Source organism: Hoplias malabaricus, chromosome 12 (assembly GCF_029633855.1).
Source record: "Hoplias malabaricus isolate fHopMal1 chromosome 12, fHopMal1.hap1, whole genome shotgun sequence".
Classification (NCBI taxonomy): Eukaryota; Metazoa; Chordata; class Actinopteri; order Characiformes; family Erythrinidae; genus Hoplias; species Hoplias malabaricus.
Window position 1 is genome coordinate 33,317,844 of NC_089811.1, and position 10,377 is coordinate 33,328,220.

Genomic DNA, 10,377 nt, shown 5'->3' on the forward strand with positions numbered 1-10,377 from the left:
GCTGTAATACAACGCATACTTTCTCTGATCTCCCAGAAATGCTACCGGGGCCATAGGTTTCAGCAGATTTATTTTTGGAGCGGCCTAATGGTGTAAGCTGTTCATTTAAGATTTCTTCTGAAATCACTGGCATTAATCTGGAGTTTGTTCTTCCTGTGCTGCACTAGCAGGCTTTCCTCCTCTGGGAAGAGATGTTGGAACACTGCTGCTGGGATGTGGCTGCTTTCAATGCTTTCAAACACATATTCAATAATTAAGTACTGCACAACTTGTCTGTTTTATTGTAAACTCCTCCAGGCCTGTGGCCACTCAAATTCTACACAACGTCACTGAGCGATTTGTTGAATGTCACGGAATACAGATAAAACCTCTGTGATAGGGCTCTCGGGTTCTTGTGTTTGTCAGCAACATTAGCTTTCTCATTCCTGTGCTAAAAAAAAGAAGCAAAATTTGGACACCACTCATGTCTTGGCAGATTACTACATCTGGGGTAAGTGGAAAATTTGTAAGTTAGAGTTCTATGCCAAATGTTTCTGCTGAAGAAGCATCCATTAAAAGGTTCTCTTGGGAAGCAAAAAAGTGGTTCTTTTATGGCATCACTCCAAAACTTGAAAGAGCACCTTCTTTTTCAACAGCTTAAGACAATCAGAGCATAATCAGGGTTTCTTCTTATGTGTGCTGTGTATGTCAGTGAGAGAGAGAGAGAGAGAGAGAGAGAACAGGGTGTAAACTGGCTGTGTGTGGTGCCTCCACACCACCCACTCGTGCCTATGTTGGGCTGAGGGCTGAGGGATGAAAGACTCAATTCTGTTCTTCTCTTCATTCCTTCACCAACCGCCCACCCGCTCACTTGCTTCTCTGTCAGGGAAAGGCAGAAAAGCAGCCTCATCTGCTACTGCGGTGCAGCACAGACAGACACACACACACACAGCAGCTTAGGGGCCATGGAACAAGCCATAAAGGTTACGGGACACTGTAGGCACACAAGTGCACTCACACCCTCCAGCAGTCCTCCTGTGTGTTATAGATTACAAAGAGTTCTCTGTGACTGAGGGTTTACAGTCATATTATTTTTTCAATCAGTACAAAACTGTGAGTCTGCACTAGAGAGTTTATTTACCGTTGTGTTTATTACCAGAACAACTCCACAATATTAAAACCACTGGCAGGTGAAGTGAATTGCGTTTTCTCATTACAACAGCAGCCATTAAGAACTTTGAAAATGGCCAAATCGTGGTTTGGTCAGAGCATCTTTTATATGGCAGGCTTTAAAAATGGACAACTGGTAAATGGACCCAAGTCTCGTTGGTGCGCATGGTGAGCAGTCTTTTCTCACCTCACAGAAGAAAACTGCCACACAAATTGCATGAAAAAGTGAATTGTCGCTCTGACAGAAAGTTGTCAGAACACAGTGTGTTACAGTTTGTGTGTATGGAGCTGCATAGATGCAGACTGGTCAGAGTGCCCATGCTGACCCCATTGCAAGAAGCGTCTACAATGCAAATAAAGAAGCTGTCCTGGTTTAAAGAATCACAATTCCTTTTACATCTTGTGGAGAGCCAGGTGTGTATTATTTACCTCAGGAAGAGATGGTACCAGAAGGCTAGTCAGAGAAGGCAAGGTCACTCCTTGTGCAAACAAGGGAAGACAGTGCAAACTGCAATTTGTTGTATAGTTTTTTTTTCTCCCACAGAGTGGAATCACACAGTTCCTTCCACAATCCACACTTCTTTTCAGGCAAATATGGTAGTGTTGCCATTATTGATCATGGGTGCTCTTTACTAGGCCCAAACAAGGGTGTATTGAACAAGGGCATGAAAGCAGTTTGGGATTTTTGCATGGCGAGTCCCACAGGGTACCACATGCCAGCGCACACACCATACAATGCCTCCAAAACAAGATAACTCACTATACTCCAAACCCAAACCCCCACACAGAGCACATATTAACGCATTACACAACACACAGCGTGCACAAAGTCCAGGCATGTGCATTTAACACCCCAAACAATGTCCAGGTTGTACAATGGGCAGAGCGGCTTCCCCTTGGGCCCCAGGCCTCCCAAATCAATGGCTGATGTCGTTGTGTTTATTGTTTAATGATTTTTTTTATGTTGCTTTAAATTCTCAACCGATATTTGACTGAATGATGAATCATTCAAATGAAATGATCCCGTTCATGCTGATAATAATCCTTCCACAGATTTTGGACTGATTATTAATATGAGAGAGAGAGAGAGAGAGAGAGAGAGAGAGAGAGAGAAGCCGTACAAGAGTTAATACTAGACTGACTTTACACAGTAGAGTGAGCTGAAACAGACATGAAGAAAAGTTGGGGCTGTAAGTATTTTCTGGCCCTTTTTCGGGTGTTGCAGTGCTAACTAGAGATCGCTTTGTTCACGAAAGTGTTATAATCAGTTTTTGAGAGACTGAGCAGTGAACCAGGGTTTGCAGCTGCTAACTTTAGCCGGATTAGCTCACGTTTTCGCATTAAACATCGATTTAGGTATTAAGTGCTTTTCGCTAGTTGCTATGTGGATTAAATGACTGAAGTTACACTTTCTGTAGGGGGAACCCAAGCTTTGTTGAGGACTCCAGTTTACTCCAGTGAGATTTACTGAAGAATGAGGGTGAGTGCTAGCGCCTGCTTACTTTAGCAGGATTAGCTCAGGTTTTAGCATTGGACATTGATTCTTGTAACAATTGCTTTACTGTCGGTTGCTGTGGTTACAACGGCTAGTGCACCATAAAAGTTACCTTTTATGGTTGTAATAACATGGTCCAGTGTGTATTATTAGTGATATATGGGTTTTATCATGTAGTCAACATTATTTTATTCAATTACACATATTGCCCAAGCTCAAAATCAGCTGAAGCCCCAGAGCCGTTCACGATTTTGTAAGCATTACTCGATGAGTGAGTGAGTAAAAGTGGGAGAGAGAGACAGGGAGAGTGTGTGCGAGTTGTGTTTAAGTGAACAAGCGAGTGAGTGAGGGAGAGAGAGCTGTGCGGGAGACTTGATTTCACTACTGTAAATGTGAATTACACTCAGCAGCAGGTAGGGTGTGCTCAGGACACAAAAAAGGCCTTACCCCTTGTGGGAACTACGTTGAAAGTCACAATATACCTACCACAAAAATCACAATATATACAATAGAATATTGGTGAGTAGAACATGTTGACATTTTAATAAGGTTTATATGTAAATATTTTAATTTTAAAAAGAAAGAATAATTTGTCCATGTCATGGGTTCTTTAAAGGGTTAAGTAACTGTGAAGATAATATTTCATAGTTGTTTTAGGTGTAATGCCTAATGCACACACACACACACACAGAGAGAGGAGAGAGAGATGCATTGGCTCTGGTCATGTATAGATGCTTGCCTGCATTATACTTACTGGGGTTCTGTTGTCTGACAAACCAGGCTGACAGCAGAGAACGAAACAAAAAAAAAAAAAATAAAATAAAAAAGAGGAAGAGTGTAATCATCTCTAAATGAGACAAAGTCACCATCTGCTCTAACACTGATAAGAAGCATCCCCCTCACACACATACACACTCAGATCATTAGGAAAATCACACATTCTTTTAACATAATACCCAAGGATAGATAGGATAGGATTCAATAGTGAAATTAGGAAGTGAAGGAGAAGTTTCATTCAATTTAAATTGTGGACACAAACACTGCACTAAAGTATCCAGACATCCCTTTGATTTGGTGATTTCAGCTGTTGTGATGTACCGCCCATGACCGATGTACACTCAGCTTTTAAAATTTGGGCCTTCTGTAGAAGCTCATGAATCTAATGTCACCATGCTCAATGCCAACTGTCGGCTAGAGGAGTATAAACCCTCTAGCACCGGGCTACGGGACAATGGCGCAGCCTTCTCAGTAGTGATCGTGGGATAAGTTGGAGTGGAATTTGTGGTCCAGAACCGATACAGTAAAATACTGAAATATTCATACATTGTTTGCCATATCTAAGTATTAGTTTGGAAATGTTAATTTATTATTTCTCTCTATTATTGAAGCGGAATACTTACACATTTACAATTACTATGGCATTCTTAATGTAGGTTACAAATTCCAAAGGTCAAGTAAACAAGCACTCCCTGCGAAGGATTGGCGCCCCCTCCAGGGTGAGTTGCCACCTTGCGCCCTGTGATTCCGGGTAGGCACCGGACCCACCGCTACCCTGAACTGGATAAGTGGTTACAGAGAATGAATGCATGAAAAAGTATATAAGTATATGCTCTCTGGTTTTACTGGTTGATAAATCTATAGCATATGGTCAGGAACTCCCCAGAGCTCTGTGCTGCTCTAATAACAGAGGAATAATAATGTTTAGGGTCTGAATGAGAAGAATGGTTAAACATTGCTGGATTTGGCTTTGTCTGCTGTGCTATTCAAAGGAAATAATCCAATAGATACATTATTTATCAGCATCATTCAGTCCTGTGCAGTAAAGCTATATAAAGAAAAACTCCCTGAAGGCTCCAGAATGAACGATGTGCTGTGGTATGTTGATGATGGCATAAGGCCATATATGCCCCCCCACTCTCCCTCTCCGGCCAATCAAACCTCTGCAAATTAGAGTGTGAAATTGACAGCTCGTGTCACTGTGCGGTTGCCATGACACCTCATCATTAAAGGAATGCTCCAGCATTTTCCAGTTTAATCTCTTCTGCATCAGTTACGTACAGCTGATTACCATGGACAGCAATCATTCAGTATCTTTGCTCTGTACATAGCCGAAGACCAGACTGCACATAGCTCCAAACACACTTACAATACAGGGTGTGGTCTACAGGCAATAACAATTTCTGTTAGAAATGTGCTTGAATCTATTAGTTTTTACCATGTAATATTTCACATACACGCTCTATGAAGAGTTTAGATCAATTAACCAATAAGGTTGGCACACGGTGGGGCAGCAGGTAGCGTCGCAGTCACACAGCTCCAGGGTCCTGCTCCAGGTGACTGTCTGTGAGGAGTTGGTGTGTTCTCCCTGTGTCTGCGTGGGTTTCCTCCAGGTGCTCCGATTTCCTCCCACAGTCCAAAAACACACGTTGGTAGGTTGATTGGCGACTCAAAAAGTGACCATAGATGTGAGTGTGTGAGTGTCTGTTGCCCTGTGAAGGACTGACGCCCCCAATGATTCCAGGTAGGCTCTGGACCCACCACGACCCTGAATTGGATAAGCGCTTACAGATAATGGATGGGCAGCACACATTTACTTAGAACAAAAATATTGTCACTTTGAGTAAGAGTTTAGCATGATTGTTTTTATTGAATGCACCAAAAAAAAAAAAAAAGACAACTTCGCAAAAGAAAAAGTAACACTTTATAATATAGCCCACGTTTGGCAATGTGTAACCACATGGTGCTTACAGTGTAACAGTGCGTGTGAGTGTACTTTCTCCGTATAATAGAATATAAACATATAAACAGAAGTTACAGTGTATGTTCTGTGAAATCTAATGGTCGACACTTCTCAGTAAGTTCCTCTTGTTGCTCGCTGTACATAGATCTTTGTTCAATTAGGAACCACTCAGTAATATATACCAATTCTACTGTAAGTACAGGGAAAATACACTTCAAGTACGATGAATTACACTCTAAAATGTGGGCCATATTATAAAATGTTACCAATTTCTACGGTCACTACAAAACCTCTTCTCGCTCCTGTTAATTTTACAAAGAAACTTTCACAACACCATAACACTGAACCCTCGTACAGTTCTTTAGAGAGTGTAAAGAGCAGCTGGCATTTTACTATCTCTCATAAAAAATGAAATTAACCAAACGGAAGATACAAGGTTTTGTTGTGCCAGTGAGGATATGCCCAGCCAGCAGTAAAACACAGTGGACACAGTGAATAAGTTAAGAATGTTAGAGCACTTATCTAAGCCCTCACACCAGTCTTCTCACCTTACAACTCTTTTAAATCTCCCTTTGTCTCTTCCTCTTTTTCCCTCTTTCCTCTTCCGCTTGTCTGTCTTTGCCCTTCCCCTATTGTCCTCCACCTCCATTCTCTGGAGTTCCTCTCCCTTTATCGGTGAGGGTAACCCCTCCTCTCTGTGTGTGTGTGTGTGCTATATGTTCAGCTGAAATCTGCAGGGAAGGTAGTGTAGGAGAAGACTGCAGCTCTATGAATCAAATTATTGTGTTACTTGTAGTTTGCAGCATTTATATCTGATGGTAACTGCCTGACATTGGGACTTCACACTGATGTAATCTCAGCACGAGCAAACACACACACACACAGACAGGTAGAGATTTCAGCTGCAATTCATAAATTCAGTACTCCAGCTTTCCCTTTTCTAATCCACTCTCTCTCTCTTTGTTCTGTCCAGCTCCATGTTTTTTTTTTCTTTATACTGATATCAAATATTTAGACTGCATAAAGATTTAAGATTTCAGTTCTTTGGGCAAATTTCTGCACCTGTTTCCTTTCCAGCATCCTATTGTCTTTTTAGACACACACATACACACCCAGGTAAAGCATGACTCAGCTAATTACCTAAACATGAGTGTAGACTCCAGACTGCAGGTTCTCCTGAGCATCTCCCCTCTGCCCACACATCACACTACCTTATGTGAGGCTTTCTTTGAACACATCTCTTTCTCCCTCTCTCTGACAGGAGAAGACTGACAGGAGACGGTGAGGTTCTCAACACCAACAGACAGCGTTAACTCTCTCCCCATATTACATTAGAAATGCTGCATAAGGGTGCGTAGGGGCCAGCAACACTATCACAAATAATGCAAATAAAATCAGGAATCTTTAACGTGTGATGATCCTCGCTCCAGCTTTTCAGTGTTACATTCCCCTACGTTCAGCAATAATCTGAGTTCTGATCTCACTGAGGTCTTAGTACAGTATAGAAAGAGCAGACCTGGACAGAGATGTACAGTAACAGATGCCTTGGATGTTTCTTTGTGTCCCTTGGCTGACCACTCACACTGGGCTGTCCAGCACTAAATGCTTTTCCCAGCTCAGGAACTGCAGAGAGAGAGAGAGAGAGAGAGAGAGAGAGAGAGAGAGAGAGAGAGCGAGCAGCAGGCCTAGTGTGAACACATCAGCACACATTAACCTCTTGCGGCTTGTATCTGACATGATCAGTTTAACATGTGAACTCAAGCAAGATCCTCCCACAGCAAATCAGAGCTGCTGCCAGCACCAACTCTGTGCCAGACACTCAGTACTCACACCTCAGATTACAGTTACAGCATAGAGTACTATTCAATTTTAAACCGACCCAAAAAAAATTAATAAATAACACTTTTTCTAATTATTCTGTCAATTTTTCATCATTTGTAAAAATATTTAAAGTCTATGACTGTCTCTAGCCATATACTGCGTGTGTTGTAAATGTAATATTCATACATAAGCATTAACATCACGACATGGATTAGTTTTAGAAATTAAATATAAAGCTTTCCAAAAACACTGGGACATCCGAGTCACAACTTAAAACAAAGATGTAAAAACACAGAACACAGGCTCCTGAATTGGGCTCTTATTGTTTTGGAATTATAACACGCTTTGTGCCTAGACCCTGTGTTTGAACTAAGCAGGATTATCCATCATATTTAACAGTTAGGGCTGCTGGGTGCTTCCAGATGCACTGACCGAACACGTAACTCTTGTGTTGGCTGAATCAATAGTGTTAAAAAAGAAAAAGAAATCTCCAGCGCGCTGAGACATGGGCTATGACCAGCTCGCCCGAGGCAAGAACCTGTGGTTCACATCACCAGAGCTGTGAAGAAACCTTAAAATATCTGCCACTGCAATCAGGAGCATGTAGAAAGCGGGAACCACTATTCCCAGCAGAGGAGGAATATTCCGACGATGTTCACATCAACACCAGAAGAAAAAGGGCTGAATACGAGATCAGAAATGAGCTGAATTCTCTTTGGTGCCGTGTTTAAACGAGACGTGAGGAACCTCTGCTACTGTGATGGGGTTAAACGTGGGGCGAGACAGTCATAGCGGAGATTGTGTACCAATTTTACATACGATCGCCCCCTCAGGACCCTATCTGTGGAGGAAGATCTGATTCATTCAGGGACTACAATGGCATCAGATTCCTCCTCATATATGAGTTGCACAAAGATATAAAAACGCTGCCTGTTTTTATTACGTTTTGGTGATGAAGGTGATCTATTGCTGTCGTAAATCCGTACGCATACGGAAAACATCAAAAAGTTCTTTACTGATGACGCAGCTGTGGGGATGCTGTGTTTGTTGGGAATGCTGTGTTTGTGGTTGGCGGAGTCAACGCTGTTACATGCAAATATCAGTTTTACTCTACTGTAAGTTCCTTGTTTGGAAAGGGCACAGAAATCACTGTAATTACAAATCCATAAAACATGTGTACAAAAATACCCACAGCAAACTGCACAGTGTGTATATTTGCCTCGCATTCATCTGTATACAGGCGGAAACAATAAATCACTGTCCTAATACTCATGAAGGGCAGTGTGCATATAGCCAAAGCCAAGTACTGTGTAGAGAAATATATTTTAATTTAATTCCAAGGCTACTGATAGGAAGTAGGAGTAGCTAGACAGTTACCCTCCGAATGTCTCGTGTCCCAGTAAAAGAAATGTCTATGTTTTTGTTACAGACATTGCGATGCTTACTCCCAATCATCATCAGTGGAAAGAAATGAAGTGGTAATTTTCCAGCAACGGACAATTTCATCTCAGACCACAAATGACCTTGTTTACATCTTAATTATTTACAACTTGATCGAAAGATCAATTCCCTCTAACTCTGTGTTTTCAGCTAAAATCAACACATTTTGTCCTAATGTAGTCCCTAGGGACATTTTGTTACTCTAAAAACACAGAATGTATTAAATCACATCAATCAATTAACACAGTGCTTTCAGACAGTGTACATCCACAATCCAGAGCAGAATCGCATCTTTATTTTCATCACCATCACCATTCTTCTCAGCAGTTTCAACACTATTTCTCTCACCTCTGTGGCACCAAACAACTGTTACACTCAGCCTGGAACTGCTGAATGGAGTGGATTCTCAGTTTAAGAGACCAACGGTCTTGTGGAGGAGTTGCTCTTTTAAAAGAGGATAATTTCTCAGTTCTAGAATTCATTAAAAAATAATAACAGAAAATCACTCTAAGTACACTCTCAAACACAATTATAGTGTTATCTATTTTTTTACTGTCACAACAAAACCTTGTTAACTTACAAAGAAATGTCCATAATACTGAATCCTCATACAATTCTAAGAAAGGGTAAAGAGCAAATGTTATTTTCATTTATTCATTCATTCACGGTCTGTAAGCGCTTGTCCAGTTCAGGGTCGTGGCGTGTCCGGAGCCTACCCCTAAGCACGAGGCAGGAACACACCTTGGAGGGGGCACCAGTCCTTTACAGTGCGGCACACACTCAAACACTCACACCTACGGACATTTTTGAGTCACCAATCCACCTAACAACGTGTGTTTTGGACTGTGGGAGGAAACCGGAGCACCTGGAGGAAACCCACGCAGACACAGGGAGAACACACCACACTCTTCACAGACAGTCACCCGGAGGAAACCCGAGCACCTGGAGGAAACCCACGCAGACACAGGGAGAACACACCACACTCTTCACAGACAGTCACCCGGAGGAAACCCACGCGGACACAGGGAGAACACACCACACTCTTCACAGACAGTCACCAGGAGGAAACCCACGCAGACACAGGGAGAACACACCACACTCTTCACAGACAGTCACCAGAAGGAAACCCACGCAGACACAGGGAGAACACACCACACTTCTCACAGACAGTCAACCCAATCAATGGAGCTGTGTGACTGTCACACTACCGTGCGCCACCATGCCGCCCTGGTATTTTCATATCATTTGCAACAATAAACATAAACAAAACTACAAGAACAAGGTTTTGTTGTGATAGTGAGTGTTACCCTTATGTGTACCAAACTGAATAAGCAGAATATAAGTCTTTAAGTCGAACCCCCTGCCTAGTCCTAACTGTAGTGAAATAAGAGTTTTGTATTTACCAGACTTAAAGCAACAGTTACAATTAACTCACTGTATCATAGCCACAATAATCTTTGGCCGCAAGGCAGCATCACACCCTGGACGAGGTGCCGGTCCACCACCATGTGTTTGTTGACTGTGGGAGGAGACCTACATAGACATGTGGAGAAATAGTAACAGATAGTGACACGAGGCGAGGATGAACCCAGAACCTCAAGACCCTGGAGCTGTGTGGCAGAGGCATTGCCTGAAAAGACACAGTGCTGCCATTATTTAACTCCACTGCTTATAATTAACCCCTCCCCGGGAGTTGGGTGTTATGTTTGTGGTCTTGCCACATTTGACAGAA